The sequence below is a fragment of the Equus quagga genome, chromosome 14, assembly GCF_021613505.1.
Source record: "Equus quagga isolate Etosha38 chromosome 14, UCLA_HA_Equagga_1.0, whole genome shotgun sequence".
Lineage (NCBI taxonomy): Eukaryota > Metazoa > Chordata > Mammalia > Perissodactyla > Equidae > Equus > Equus quagga.
Window position 1 is genome coordinate 25,128,543 of NC_060280.1, and position 17,348 is coordinate 25,145,890.

The following is a 17,348-nucleotide window of genomic DNA, read 5'->3' on the forward strand; positions in this document are numbered from 1 at the left end:
ATGTACAGAAAACACTGAATGATAAAGTAGACCTATATCTTATCAAGAATTTAGCTGTGAATATTTTTGTGGCTTTTATAACATGGTTCTTATAGAAAATTTTGATAGAAGTTACAACTTAAAGGCAGTTCTATAAAGACAATCGTATAAGAATATAATGACTAAAACATTATAATGTAGTGAATTGTTGCTCTAAATTATAGATCAGCCAACATTTTATGTAAAGAGACAGACAGTAAATGTTTTAAGCTTTCTTGATCCTTTGATATTTGTCCTAATTATTTAACTTTGATACCACAGGGCAAAAGCTTCCACAGATAATACATAAATTAACGGACATGGTGGTGCCCCAAAAAACTTTTATTTACAGAAAGAGGCAGCAAGCTGGATTTAGCCTGTGTGCTTGTCCCATGGACCTGACAGATTCGCATTCTGCCTGGTTGATCAAAAGTAGCATTAGGCTCCATAAGTGCAAAATAAGTGTGACCATTTAATTAAACAAGTTCAGGCTTTGGATTAGATTTATCACCTAGAGCCAAAGTCATTCATTGTATGCAAGATAGTATTGTCCTTCCATCATTCCCACTGCACTGTCCTTTATTTCCTAAGGTGACCAATGACCTTCATAGTGCCACAAGCCAGATCTCTCCTTATTGGATGTCCCTGCTGCTTTCCTAATTATGTTTTTCCTTGAAGCTTTACTATCCTTTGGTTTTTATGACATCACTCTCTTCTGGATATATTTTCACTTTTATTACTATGTCTATTCAATTCCATTGTGATGTTACTTCTTCTTGGAAACCCTTGCCCTGTTACCTGGTGATATTATCATCTTTCTTTAAGATTCAACTCAGCCTGTTCTTGGTATCTCCTCCAATATGCCTTAATTAGAAATTTTTCTTGAACAGTGTTATTTTTGGTGTTCTATAATCATCCACACAATTTTTAAACTACATTACATTGACTTTATCTTTTTCCTCATTACCTGGAATAGATATCAGAGTTTTTCTCTTTACTTAATTCATTTTACTTACTATTTAGTTTTTCATATATTTTTTGGTATATATTTGACATTTAATAAATTCAAAATCTATCAAATTAATTGATTCTCTTTTACTGATTTCAATGACTTGATGTGTTATTCACTGAGATAAGAAATTTTGTAGGACGGTTTGGGTGGGTGAAGAAGTGCAAAATGTCTACATTTGGACATGCTGAATAAAGAAACGAGATCTCCTAGTAGAGCTATCCAGTTGGGAGTTCTATTTAGGCATTTGGAAAAATATCTTTGCAACTAGCTAAAGTCAGTTAGATCTTCATATTTCCAATGCCTATCATTATACTGACACTGGTATATATGGAAGAAGATTTTGTTGACTATTGTCATGATTGTGTTTTATTCATTATCTCATATAATCTTAATCTGATACTATAAAGTATAAAAACTGTTTTCTACATTTAATCAAAGATGAAACTCAAACTTTACAAAGTTAAAAATGAAACTCACCCACCTATTAGTGATGAAAGCAGTGTTTGAACTTGACTTATCTCTTCCCAGAACTCTAGCTCTAAAATAGCTGATAGAGCCATTCAAGATTTACTTATTGAATAAATGGATGAATTACATTACTATAAGGAAACACAACTATTCGCACTATAAGACATACAAAAGTTAATAAAATACATATATAGTCATCAATAAACAGGAATGTGGCTATTGCAGAAATACATAAAAAGCCAAAGATTTGAGGAGCTAATTCAACTGAAAACACACAGATGTCCATTAAATATTTGAAAAATATATACCATCCTTGGTTGAAAATCAACAGTTTTCATCTCCATGAACGCTCATCTCACGAAATTATCTGACAGTAAACAGATGTTTTGCACACAGCATTGACAGATATGCTTGAAGTAGTTTCCTTTGTGCTCCATGCATAATAAATTCATATTCTTAATTAAGAAGTGAATGGTTTACAGTTGCAGCACTTAATGAATGTGATTGAAAATTTGATATTCTCTGAAGCTAAAGAAAAGGGAACTGCATGTGGATAAGTAGAATTTCAGACTCTTCTAGCTTTACTCAAGCCTGAAGATCATAGTCATAATGTTACCTGGCTGCACTGATTGGACATTTCTCTAGTAAAATAGAAGTAAGTTTTGCTTGGAGGTTTGCCAAAATACTATCATAAAATTTATAAGGTTGAAAGGTTTGAGGGAGACACAAAAAATCTGCCACAATATCTAAAAGAAGAACAGATGTAGGAGTATAAAATATAAAATATTTAGATAGACAAGTTTCCGTATTCTTAAAGTGAATAATTAGTATGAGACTGCTGTCATGGTGAACAATATAACGTAGTACAGAGCATGCATTCTAACCCCAGAGGCCCTGGGTTCAAATTTGACATGGCCATCTCCTAGCTGAGCCACCTTGTGCAACTTCTATAACCAACACGTGTCTCAGTTTCCTGATTGATAAAATGAGAATAATAACAACACCTATCTCATAGTATAGTTCTGTGGACTAAAGGAATATTTGCATGTCAGAGGCTTAGTAAACAGACAAACACACAGTGACCACTATTTGAATATTAAACCATTATTATACCTCTTATAATAAGTAAAAATAAACTTGAAAAAATTAGTTTTTACTCCAGAATTATTAAACAGAGCATAAAACAATTCAAAATGAAAAAAAAACCAAACCCTGTTATTATAAATTGCATAGTCCAAAGTATTGAGAAGTTTTAAATTGTTTCAATAATTAGACTAGCCATTCACATTTGTGGATGTTAGAAAATGTTATTAATAAATATAGAATATGAAACAATGTCAGTAATAAATAACTATTGCCGACATTTACTGAAAGCGTCCCATGAAAATGCATCCCCTTATTTCTAAAAGAAAGAAGGGAAAATATATAAAAAATTGAAAATAGAGAAAAGAAATAACTGTGCAGCAACTAATATTTCTGTTAAATAAGGCATAGCTGAATTGAGAAACAGCATGTTGGGGACAAGGTTGCACCCATGGTTAATGCACTTTGACTTCATAAAACAGATACTAACAACCAAGGTTTGTATTTAAGTATTTTAATTTTCATAAATTTCCTTGTTTGGGAAGAAGAGACCAACCACTCGGTCACGAATCTGCTTGGTCTTGGCACCATACACCAGGGGATTGTGCGAGGCACCACAAGGTACAAACTTGCAAAAATTATATGGACACTTGGCGGTACCTTCTTGCCAATGTGGTGAGTTAGGAAGCTAAACAGTGCAGGTGTGTAGGAGACAAGTATAGTGCAGACATGGGCAGCACAGGTGCTCAGTGCTTTAGAGCGGGCATTCTGGGAGGAGAGCTGGAAGACTGCCTGGAGGATTTTGATATAGGATGTGGCTATGAGCCCTAGGTCCAATACCATCACCGAAAGGGCTACAGAGATTCCATATGCTCTGTTAATAAGGGTGTTGGCACTGGCTAACTTCACAACAGCCATGTGCTCACAATAGGCATGATTAATGACATGTTTGGTGTAATATGTCATATCTGGTAGCCTCTTAATGAGAAGTGGACAGGACAAAACCATAAGGATAGCTTGGGTCATACCACCTAGACCCATTTTAATGACCATTGGTGTTGTCAGGATGGTGGTATAACACAGTGGGATGCAAATAGCTAGATAACAGTCTAAGGCCATAGCAAGTAGGACTGCTGACTCAACTATGCAATATGCGTGGATAAAATACATTTGTGCTAGATACATTCAATATTAAAATCAAACCTGTGAGCATCCACCAGAAGATGCCAAGCATCTTGGGGGCTGCGGAAGAGGCAAGAGCCATGTCATTCGTCGCCAGAACACAAAGGAAGAAATACATTGGCTGGTGTAGGCTTGGCTCTAGTTTGATGGTAATGATGATTACACTGTTCCCTAGCAGGGTCAGGGCAAACAGAAGGCACACAGGGAAGCCAATCCAGCAGTGAAAATCTTGCAAACCATGAATACCCACCAGGAAGAACGGTGAGCTGTAGCAATGTGTAGCATTGTCTGCTGTGTTAAAACTGGAGAGTTCACATGCTCATATACCCAGTAGCCAGGCTAATCCCCTGTGGGCAGAAAGCAGAATGACAGAGTGATTCTTCCATGGTCCTCTGTATGAAGATTTCAGACACTCTCTAACAACCTCTCTGAAGTGCTGGCTTTTCTCTAAAATTTCCATAAGCCCTTGGGTAAATCACTTCACAGTTTTGAACCCATTATCTTCATCTGCAAATAAAAAGACTGAATTAAGTTCTTTTAAAATTTTACCCTCTCTGTGCAGATTTATTCTACTCTACTCTTTCATTTTTATTATCTACTAAATAAGCAGGTAGTGATAAAATTTCTGCTTCTTTGTGCCTAAGATTTTTCAGGGTTGTGTGATTTAGACAGTCTTAAGGCAAAGGCCATTGTTCTCAGGGAATTTTTGATCCAGTGTGGAAATACATAAAGAAGTACACATGCACACACACATGCACAATAATAATCAAGTTATACAAAAGACAATTGTAACTTTAACAATATACTAGTGAATAGGCAACAGATAATCAGGAATGCAGAATAAGAAATGCAAGAAGCTTTAATGTGAGCAAAATTCTTGTGAACACTAAAAATAATAAACTCCTACCCTCACCCCTGGTTAGTGTATTCTTATTTCAGAAAAGGTCTTAAAAACAATCAGAAGATGAACAGGATATTAAAAGCATATCTTTAAAGTCAAGAATATTAGCTGAAAACAGTAGAACAATGCAAATCATCCTCTAGAATTTTAAATGCATATTCTCTAAACATATGTTTTTGCAGTGGTTATGATGAGGATTATTTTATACTGGTTACTTTTAAAAACTACAGACAGGAAGGAGTAGAATTCACTTACCCTTTGTTAAGAGACATTTACATTGTAAAGGAAATCTCCACCTGTAAGGTGTCTCCCTCTCTGTACCAGGAAAACGGGAGAATGACCTTACCTCTAGAAACTCTTAATCAACACCAGAGGCAAAGACTTAAATCTGCATCTTGTTTATTGTACTTGTGTGGTAACCAACCATGATCGACTCCCCCTCCACCCTCAACGTCCTCCTTTGTCTTTAGCTAAAAATAATATTTAAGGTGGTGGCTTCAGCCATTTACTTAATATGGTTTGATTCTTATCTAAAAGTTATAGGACCAGTCAGTAGCCAGACCCCACCTGCACTGATACCATTTTAACAACTTTTTTTACATATTCTTTCCTTTGTCTTATAAAGAGATAACTCACATACCTGCACCTTAAATTTAACCCTTCCTTCAACCCATGATTGCAGCAGCTCTTACTGCCCATGGGTCCTGTCCCCATGCTATTCCACACTATTCTCTAAATAAAAAGCACTACTGCCAGAACTTGACAGTCCAGGAAATCTTTCTTTCAACTCCTTGGTTCACCGACCCAGCATCAGTTATATCTTCACAATTTGGCCTTTCTATGTAATTCAAAGACAAGTACTACTTATGTGACTACATTTTTTAATCCACCCAATTTTACTAAACATATACTATATTTCAAGCATTAAGGATGAAGTAATAAGGTTTTTCTGAGTCATTCCAGAAATGTTAACTTTATTCAACATTCTGAAAATTGCCATACATAATCTGCTTTAAAAGATTTACATTTAAACTAATTTAGCATTTTAAGCGATGAAAACAAAAGGTTGCAAATAAGTTAGCTGCCTCCCTCAAAAATTTTTTTGAAAACTTTATCTCTCCTTTCTTTGCGATAATTAAAATATTGCTGTCAGGGACAAATTTGCAGCTAGGGGGATAACATAAGCCTGATTGGTGTTCTGTCCACTTGGGTCCTCGCCTCACGTCTGGCTTTAGTATCCATCCTGCCTAATGGAAATGAAGAGAAGAGCTGCTACCGTCCTGTCCTCTAGGTCTCATTGCCACAAATATCTTCCTAGGAGTCTCGCTCTGACCTTGTCCTTTTGTTCCGATAATTGCTCTCTAACCTTCCTAGGATCCCGTTTCCTCCTAGTATCATAATTCTAGAATGTGCACGTCGTTTTTCATAACATGCCTTTTTAAAAAAGCTCTGGTTGCTTCCAATATCTAGATTCCTGTTCCTGAACTCCGCTGATATAAAACTCAATAAATATTAATAAATCCTTTATTAACAATGCTTCTGTTTGAATTGCCAAATACTGTCTACTTAGATAAAAACTTTCTGGTTATGACATGTGCATTCTCCTATTAAAATATGCTACTCTGGGCCTACATGGGTATCTGAGATATTTCCTTGTTAGAAAGTGAGGATTCAAATTTGAATTATTCATTAAAAATATTTCAGGAGACTTCAGATTTTAAAGCTTATCTAGAATGCCGAAACTCAGAGAATTGCTCCATCACAGGTGAGGCCTATAACCCCAGAAACTGATAAGAAATCACAACAAAAACTAGGAGTTCTAAATGCTTAAAAAATGAAAGGTTTTTAAGTTTAATAAAAAGAGTACTTGATATCTTTCTAGATTTGTCCAAGTGCCATGATTTTTCCTCCTTTTGGAAGAACCAAAAATTTAAGAGACTTTGTCAGAGAACAAGGTGTGCAGCAAGCAAAATAATACACCTAGAACTATAAACATGATTTCTATCTAATAAAATTACCTAGGATAAAAAATAACTGTTTTGTGATGCATCTGTATACTTATTAACAAATGTATGCCTTTAATTGTCAATAAATTTACTTTTAGATAATACTAAGAGAAAGATGTTAGGTAGCTTTGACTTAAAGAGGGACCAGGCTCCCTTCAGTGTACTAGAACATGGAACACAAGGAATTGCAGAGAACAATTCCAACAGCATGGCCTTCTAAAGAGTATTCTCAATCTCCTTTTAGTCTATTTTGAATAAAACCTATTAGATTGTTCATTCCTTTATATTCAGCAGAAAGATTGCCAAGGAAGTCAGAACACCTGCCTACACTCTCCAAGCTCCCTGTTGGTCTGTCATTGTACTTGCTTCTGAAACATACAGATGCAGTGCTCCTTCTGCCACCAGGGCTTTGGCATTTAAGCTGCATCTGAGTCAGTTAGCAGAGTCCCTTGCCTGGAATTTACTACTTCAGAGAGCATGACGCTAGCAGAACATGCGATACTATCCATACTCTCTGTTATGAAATAAATATATATGTTCATCAATGTCGTAAATAATCTCTCTTCAAGATATCCCAAATAATACCCTATTTTTCCTCAAAGCTCCCCTACCATCTGATTGTATCTCATTTGCTGGCAACAACAGTCAGTCATTTAGATCAAAGAGTTATCCTTGACGTCTCCATCTCTGTAACTTTAATAGTGAAAGCAGGCAGCTATTAAAGCTTGCTAAATTGGCTTATTTGATATCCATCAAATATAGCATATCTTATCCATCTCCATCTGCCTTAGCTATGATATTCCGTAACTCCCACATAGTCTATGCCATAGCCTCCTATTTTTCCTGTTTCTGGCTTTTCCTTATAAAGCCCCATCTTCTCACAAAATCAGTTATCCTTCAAAAGGCAAATATGATTAGTAGTCTTAAGATTTTACCATTAAAAGCATCCTTTTATTCAAAAAAGTGTTAATTCACTTTATAACCTTTGCCAATCTCTCCAGACCACAATGTTGCCACAACTTCCCTTCTGTGTGTTCCAGATCTTCTAGCAGCTTTGGGATCATACTACATGGTTTTAGTTTTCTGTGATGTTAAAATTACTTTACCTTTGAACTTGATTCTGTTTTCCCTTGTCTGCTTGATAAGCTTCCACTTATCTTTTTAATCCGTAATGAACATTCTCTCTCCAAATTGATGGCATTGGCCTCCTAAATCTTGAAATTATGAACCTGTCCTGCCTTAACTTTCCACCAAAAATGAACTCACCAAAGATCTTGACATACACACAGAAAATCTGAGGAAGACCTTCATGTTCAGGAAATGTGATGGAAGTCTGCAGGAGAGAGTCTTTTTTTTTTTGAGGATGATTAGCCCTGAGCTAACTACTGCCAGTCCTCCTCTTTGTGCTGAGGTAGCCTGACCCTGAGCTAATGTCCGTGCCCATCTTCCTTTACTTTCCATGTGGGAAGCCTGCCACAGCATGGCATGCCAAGCAGTGCCATGTCCGCACCCAGCATCCGGGCCGGCGAACCCTGGGCCACCGAGAATGGAACGCGCGCACTTAACCACTCTGCCACAGGGCCGCCCGAAGACAGTCTTTATCTTCATTGTAGAAAGTAACAGTGATTGAAGAAAATAAATTATATATATGTGTATATATGTGTATACTACACTTGAGTTTATGATTTAGTAATATATATCATCATTTATGAATGCACATGAAATATACATATGTTACATCTAACATATACATACATGTTAGATATATATTTCATGTAGTTTATAAAAACCTTGTTTATTGCTTTTTCCCACTGCACACAGTTATTAATGTAAACCAAGGACAATTCTTTACCATGTACTAGCTTGGAGGATTTGTGATGACATTGATTCACTGTATGTTGCATAATTTTAATGGGGAAAATTTAATAAACTCCATTTTTCATCTTTTACTTATTGGTAGGTTTTTATGTTAGCAAAGGGAAAGTAAACAAAGATGTTAGGGAGTATTCTGTTAGAATGTTAAGTCCAATGGGAACTAAATTTTTTACCCATGATGGAGGCATATCATTTCAGAGAGAGAAACCATTCTGGGTAAAAATACGGCAACGTGAGACTGCATATTGATTTTGGGGAAAAACTTGTAAAAAGCATGTTCTCTTAACCAACATCCGTTTAACAGAAAAAATAGATTCCTATATGTCCATGTTACACTAGTGGCATATGTCTTGTAGTCTTCTTTCTATACCCACATATTATTTTTCCTTCCATTCAACTCTATGCTCATCAAGAGTCAGAGAATATCTGCATTTTGGTATTTATGAGTTAACTTTTGTGATTTTTTGTTTTGCTCAGAAAGATTCTCCATGAGATGATATCTGTTTCCAATTTCCCTCTTTTTTTTTTTTTTTTTTTTTTTGCTGGAGCAAGATTGACCCTGAGCTAACATTAGCGCCTATCTTCCTCTATTTTGTGTCTAGGTCACTGCCACAGCATGGCTGAATCATGGTGTAGCTCTGCACCCAGGATTCTAACCCATGAACCCTGGCTGCCACCAAAGCAGAGTGTGCTGAACTTAACCACTATGCCATGGAGCTGGTTCCTTAACTCTTATTTTTATAATCTGCCATTTAGGTAAATAGGATGTAAAGTACTGAAATATGTAAAAAATACATGGGATTACATTACACAAATCCCATTTTTATCTATAAAAATACAAATATTCCATATTTTAGAAAATCTTAAATACAACAGAACATTATTTTTTATATCTGCAATTGAAGTTACTTATAATATATTACTGTAGGTGATTGGGAAAATTCAATATGCTCTGGAAGGATTCTGTGCTCTCCTTCACAATGTCTTTTAATTTCTTATTTCACTATAAGGAAATGGAGATAAAAAATTTTGGAAAGTGCCTTTTTGCTATGGTTGATGAAAGAAAAATCATACCTAGAAATATGACAACATTTCAAGAATGAGTTTTGACTGATTTTACATTAAAAAAAGGTGGAGGATTGTAATTTCTGTCTCAAATAAAAATAAATTTTATTAGTTCCATATATGTCTTTCAATGATTCCCTATACTTATAAAAGCTTATCATAACATAGAAACTGCTGAAACTTTTGTAGAAATGTGAAATCAGCGTGATAAATATACAGGTGGAAAATGAGATGCACCAAATAATTAAAAATTTTCAAATCCATATACATATTAGCTATCATTTATTTAGTGCTATATACCCCACACTTTTCATAAACCACTTCATGGTTTCAATAATTCCAAGAATTATTGTTTCCGTAATGGAAACAAGTGTCATCCTAGATTTAAATAATGTGTTTAATGTCATACAAAAAGAGGAGAGATTTAGAGTGTTAAAGCAACAATTCTAGTCTTAGAGTATTCTTCTTGCATTCTTTATTTAATTCCAAAGCTGCCTTTCCTCTTCCTCCAATCACCTCACTCCATTCAAAGAAGTAAATTCAGATGTATGATCTATGGTGTTTGAAGAACTGTCCTCAGTTTCCATTAATAATAACTATGGGCAGTGGGAAAAAGTAATAAGCAAGATTTTCATAAACTACATGAAATATAAATATACATATATGTATATTTCATATGTATTCATAAATGATGTTATATATTCCTAAATTGTATACTTGAGTGTAGTATACACATATATATACATATATACATATATAATCTATTTTACCTTCAACAATGAAGATCAAGTTTGTCTCCTGCAGACTTCCATCACATTTCTAGAACATGACCGTCTTCCTCAGGTTTTCTGTGTGTATGTGAAGATCTTTGGTGAGTTCATTTTTGGTGGAAAGTTATGGTAGGACAGGCTAAAAGTTTCAAGATTAAGGAGGCCAATGCCATCACTTTAAAGATATGAGGAGTAAGGCCCAAATGAGTCACAAAAAATAGTCAAGAGTAATGGGAAGTATAGTTACCCAAGACTGTACTAGAAATAGCTCTGAATATTCTGAATGCTCCATCTTCCACTGACCAGGAAATCAAGAAGTTTAGTGTAAATTGATTACCAGTTCAATAAGATTGTTTCTAGTGAGAAAGGATTATGTTAACTATAGAGTTCCTAACTTTATGGTTTGGTTGATTTTGAAATGAAAATAATAATAATAATAACAACAACAATAAAAATAGATTTATGGGGAAATCATCTTCCCTTCAGAAACCAAAATGTGCCCATTCCACATCAACAAACTTTCTCCTGTTTAAAACAGCAAAATCTATATTAACCACACTTTAATAGTACAGGATAGTCTATGTAAAATAATTTTAAATAAATGTATTGGAAGGAGTACAGCCATCAGGAACCAGTTTAATTCAGTTTTGTCTAAAATAACAGTTTGCTGGTATAATAACAGTAATATGTTTCTATGAACCAACTCAAATGGAAGACTGGATAGCTGATTCTAAATATTGAGAGTTGCCTACAATTAGCTCATCAAAATCGATACCACTAGGGGTGCTTTCTACAATTAAAGGACAATTACATGTGAAAAAATACTTGGGTCCAAACAGTTTAATTATTTAGATCAGCTCTTGTTGGAAAACCCATTTATACCTTTCTTCTTCAGCTTAATGAAATGGATATGAGTGTCTGAATATACTTGAAACGTTGTCCTAAAATTGGTTATGACTTCTTCTTCCCACCTTCAATATATTCAATTTTAGAATCCATTCAAAGCCAGAAAAAAAATTATATGTTATGTGATGGCATTTCTTGACCTGTTTGTTACTAACTTAGGCTTGAAAGGCAGCCAGACAGTGATATTTCTGCTGTCAAGCTCTGTGGGATAGGAACAGACATCACAAAGATTCAGGGAGTAGGGAGTAGAGGTCAAGGGGCCTTGGATTTATTTTTTTTATATCCCATCTTCAAACCAATTTTTTTTTTAATAAAAGTAGATAGATTACATTGTATTGACCACAGGGAATATAATTCATCACTTTTCTCTTCCTCAGGAGAATTGCATCATAGTCCTGCCCAACTGCTGATCTACATTTGCCTATTTGAAAGTGATTCATTCATAACTACATGTTTATAACTGCACTGTTCATAACCACACCACATGAGTAGGTGAATGCACATAAGTTGAAGAACTAAACTTATGAGTATGTGTTCTAATAGATGCTTCTGGTATCTAGATAGAGAACTATTTAGAAAGGATCCAAGAAGAGTGTGGGGGAATTGCACATTGTTATTGTTCATAAGGGTCACTCTGAGCAGAAATCTTTAAAGAAAATAATAATTCTGTTGTCAGAATTCTATCTAGGTCTTGAGTACCTCTTAGTCTAATGAGCATTTTTCACCTTTTTTTCCCTTCTCTTATCCATGATGAATCTCTTCAGATCTTTAATTAAAACAGGTTTTTTGCCTTAGACGAATATATAAAGATAATGCTGAAATGAAAACGAAGAAAGCCTATCCTAAAAAATCAGATTTTTAGCATTTTTCTTAAACTGTCTCTTCGTGTTTTCTAATTCCCAACAACTCCATCTCCATGTAGATACTCTCTTGGAAGCAGGACAAATAGATTTGCATCCACATTAAATTTTATATCCTTTTTGATATTAAACAGATCCAGGAAAACTAAACTGCCAAAGTAATTAGTTCTCACTAGGGTTCATTCAAAAAATAGTCATTATCTTACACTGAAGACACAAAGGAAGAATTTGGAATTCTGCTTAAGACCATCAGGAGATACTTCACAGAGGAGATGATGCTTGAGCTGAGAGTCAAAAAATAAACTGATATTTGTCAGGTGGGAAAGACATTGGGTAGAGGAGGAAACCTAAGGGAAAAAGGATTATAAGCAAAGGGAAGGATAAAAGAAAGTCCAGAATCTAAACTGGTTTTTAAAATTCTAAGATAGATTTCCTTATGACTGATAATAGCTTTGCAGCAGGGTTAAGTTAAAGGTAGCAAAAACAATAATAGTAATAGTATATTCTATAATTTATCTACTATATGCTGATAATTTAGACACTGAATGTATGACTGGCTTTAAAGGAAAAGTACATTATCCTTTCTTTTTCTAGAGAAAATAAGAAAATTTTTCCATGTAAGTTTACACACAATAAGAGTTCTCCTCATAGCTGTTCTGACACCTGTATATTGATACAAGGTTGGAGAAGCCAGATTAAATCAGAATACTAGAATATCAGGCAAAAATAAGCTTTTTTACTACTTCTTATTGAAGTAGAGGGACTTCCTCAACCAGCCATAGCCGTTCAACAATGGGGTTACTCACCATGTAGTATCAGAAGTAGAAAGACATGGGGCCGGCCCAGTGGCACAGCGGTTAAGTTCTCAGGATCCGCTTCTAGTGACCCAGGGTTTGCCGCTTCGGATCCCAGGTGTGGACATGGCACCGCTTGGCAGGCCATGCTGTGGTAGGTGTCCCACATATAAAGTAGAGGAAGATGGGCACGGATATTAGCTCAGGGCCAGGCTTCCTCAGCAAAAAAAGAGGAGGATTGGCAGTAGTTAGCTCAGGGCTAATCCTCCTCAATAAAAATAAAAAAATAAAAGAAGTAGAAAGACAAACATACTGGGCTTGACTGTGTTGGAGAGATAAAAAGTAAAATGGAATGAGACAGAGAAAGACAGAAAGACAATGATTTATGGAGAGAGAAAGATTTAGAGAGACCACCAATGATAAAAAAAAAAATGACTTTTATATAACTAACACTTTTCTCAGTCTAAATCCTATGAGTTGCTCTGCATCTTCATCTTGCTGGCAAAGTAAATGATGAACTGGAATCAAGGGTAGGGATTGCCTTCCCCAAAATTCCAAGGTCGTCATTTCCTTCTTTATGCATCAACAGGAATCAAGAGGTTGGGAAGAAAGTCTCTGCCAACAGCAAGGAGAAAAGTGAGTTTAATTCAAAGAAACTTCAAATCTTATTTATTTCTTTTCTATCAAGCTGGAACTGTTTAAAAGATAGTTTAATATATGAGTTCTGCTGTCAAGTTAGGTCTATGGAAAGTCAATGTTTATTTACTCTTTGTCAGTGGTGAGTGCAACTATGCAACTGGGCAATCTAGCCAGGAGAGGACATCTGGAATAAGAGTAGAAAGAGAACCATGGAGATGAACATAATTGCCAATGGAATTTATTGTTTCAACAGTGTAAAGGGAGTCAGACAAAGGAATAAAGGGAGAATATTTTGAGACGGAAGAAAAAATAAGATAGAGTGTGATTACAGAATCAAAATATGTATTTTAAGGAAAAAATAATGTCAAGTACTGCACAATTATCAATTGAGAAGAGTCCTTAAAAAATGTATTGTGCTTGTTAAAAGAGGATCATTTTTACTTTTTCCCAGAAAAGTGAACTTGACATTACAGATGCAAACGGCTATCATTGTGGTTTGAAATATGCTTAATTAGAAAAATACAAGTCATAGTGATTAGTTCAGGGTTATAACTAGAAATGAAATAAGAGACAGGGAATTTTAGCAGAGGGAGATCATTGCTTCTCGTATTACAAAATGTGCTAAAATCTAAATAGTTTGGAGTAGGGAAAGAACAAGTGTATTGAAGATGCTTGAAATACAAGATTTTCAAGGAAAGACAATAAACAAATGAAAAACTCAGAACATATCTATGGAAATTAGCCTACAAGAGGAGAAGAGGTTGTCCTGCTGCAGAGACAGGGTGTGAGGGACAGGAGGAGGTGAGAGTTTCTGCATGTGTACTGTATTCTAACCGCATTTTATGGCCAAGAGATTATAGTATGGTTTTCATAGAAAGTTTGAAGAGACAGGTAAAATTTAAGAAAAACATGTCTAGAAATCAGCCAGGGAATTCAAAGCTGCATAAATTTTATTGGGAAAGCTTCTAGAATTGAGATTTTCTCTAGTATTGTTGAGCTTCTCTGTTGGAAAATCTAAGCATACTGATCAAAACTTAAGATTTCTAGGTACAGATTGGTAAGTAGCAAAAAGAGCAAAGAAATTGTGTCATGAGACAAAGGAGTAGCTAATATATTATACCATGAATAAAAAGTGAGAAAGGAATGTGAATTAAAGAGAGTGGATAATGGCCCTGAATAAAAGAAAAATATAACATGTGACCACAATATGGAAATAAAAATGAGCTATTTGTCAGAATGTAAGGTTATAAGTAACTTGTGTATGAGTAGTGTCTGTTGTGAGCATTTTCAAGGTGAGATGTAGGTTTATGTTGAAGTTCTGTGAAGAAATAGCTAATGTGAAGCATGAATGAAAGCTTTTATTCATGGAGATTAAACAAAACAACAAAACAAAACAAAACACCTGTTTTCTTCATCCTGATTACTAAAACATGCTAAGTGCACTAGTTTTTCTGCCAGGAAAGAAAAATAAAATCCAAATACAAGAATATTTATCTCTTTTAAACTATTATTTCTGTACTCTAATTATAAAATACGCCATGTCTTTTTATTCTCTAACCTCTTTTAATCGCGAAAATTTAGATGAGAGTAATTTCAAAGTCAATGATCTCATTCAAGAAACTAAATGCTCTATACTGCCGAGAGAAAAATTTCAAAAGAATTAGTTGTATGATACATCAACACAGAGTCAGAGGGGACAAAAACATTACAGGAACTGAGGTGGGTAGGGAGACAATGATTTAAGGACTATATTGATCAATGAATTTCTTTTGGGAGAAATACAGGACAGACTGGTTTTAAGCATTGATGAGTAGAAGATCACTTACCTGGATGATATTTTACACAGGAGATTTTGCATGACTGAAGAGGTAATGATGGTAAACTAAGCACACTGGCCTCGTAGTAGGGAACTTTGTGAGCCTGTGGGGGAATGATAATGGGAATTAATGACAGAGAGTTACATAGTCAGGGAGATTGACATGTTCTGTATTCAGAAAGGATGAATGATGAATTAATAAACAAATAAAAAAAATGCTTTGAATTTTCACCTCCTAAACGCTCTTTAAAGGTCTAACAGAGTTAGTAACCTGCCGATACTGCTATAAGCATACTTCAGACTCAGCCCAACTGTGGCTTCACTGGCTATTAACTGCAGCGAGGACACCCCCAGAAAAGCTATGGGCTGAAAGTCCAAAAGACCCGGGTCTTAAAGGGCCCACGCACAAACTCACTCATTGCTGCAAGCTAAAATCACCAGAGAGAAGGCTGACAGTCCTTTGGTGACATGAGACTCACCTGGTGGTCTCTAGGGGCATCTTGGTGAGAGGAGGGACCTCTCCGGAGACTGAGACATTGGTGGGGGCCATTGTTCTGCCTTTTGGGCTCATGTACAATTGGAATTTCATGATCTCTCTGAAAAGAATTTTGTACAACATATTGAAGGAAGAAAATCTATTGTTACTCAACACAGGTAAAAAGAAAAATTACTTACTGGGCAGTATTAGAGTTCTACAGTCCATTTGAAAAGAAGTCATTTTATAATCTCTCTCTCTAAATTCTTTTGTAAAAATAGAAACTGACTCCCCAGATGTTTACCTCTTTTTGAAATTAGCAAGCAAGCAAATGTTCAAATTGGAACAAACACTGCACTGTCATTGCAGAGTGAATGACACTAAACAGGCAACTGAGCTGTGTATTAACATCCAAGGGTGAGTTTTATAGGAGTAGGTATTTAAAAGAGAGGGGCCAGCTCAATGGCCGAGTGGTTAAGTTTGCATGCTCTGCGGTGTCCCAGGGTTCAGATCCTGGGCGCAGACAGGGCACCGCTCCTCAGGCCACCTTGAGGCAGTGTCCCACAACAAGAAAGAAGTGCAACTAAGATATACAACTGTGTACAGGGTGGGTTTGGGGAGGTAAAGCAGGAAAAAAAAAAAAAAAAGATTGCCAACAGTTGTTAGCCCAGATGGTAATCTTTGGGGAAGAAAAGAAAAAGGAAGATTGGCAACAGTTGTTAGCCCAGGTGCCAATCTTTAAAAAAAAAAAAAAAAAGAGAGAAAGAAAATTGGAAAGGAATGGGTTAGGGGAGTGGGAAAATACTACTTTTTTTTGTTTTGTTTTTAATTGCAGTAACGTTGGATTATAACATTATATAGCTTTCAGATGTGCATCGAAATATATTTCAAATTCTGTGTAGATTACATCATGTTCACCACCCAAAAGCTAATTACAGTCCATCCCCTCACATGTGAGCCTAATCATCCTTTTTGCCCTCCCCCGCTTCCCCTAAGGTAACCACTAATCCAATCTCCAATGCTATGTGTTTGTTTGTCATTGTTTTTATCTTCTACTTATGAGTGAGATCACACGGTATTTGACTTTCTCCCTCTGACTTGTTTCACTGAGCATAATACCCTCAAGGACCATCCATGTTGTCACAAATGGCCAAATCCTGAATGAAATATTAATCTCCTTTTCAGAATGTCTATACAGAGCTGACACTTACTTGGAGTTAATCCCATTTATACAATTACATTTTCAATTTCCTACACTCCCTTTATATTTCTCTAAATATTTCCCTCTAGATTTCACAGCCACCTGTGAGAATACAAATTCACAAGTTTAATTCTACAGCCTTCTTTTGTGCATGTGCCTACTCATGTTGGTGTAGCATTGTCTGAAGATAAAGAAAGCCATTCCCAGAGGCAAACAGAATAAAAACAGCATCAGCACTTGGACAAGGGCTAGGAGGCTATTCTCCTGAGGAATGGAC

General features: G+C 35.6%; 1 pseudogene; it reads right to left on the reverse strand.

Annotated features, from left to right (window-relative positions):
- Positions 1-3,095: 3,095 nt before the first annotated feature.
- The window catches only part of LOC124225512 (putative olfactory receptor 52P1), a 38,463-nt pseudogene continuing 24,210 nt past the window's right edge, over positions 3,096-17,348 (reverse strand).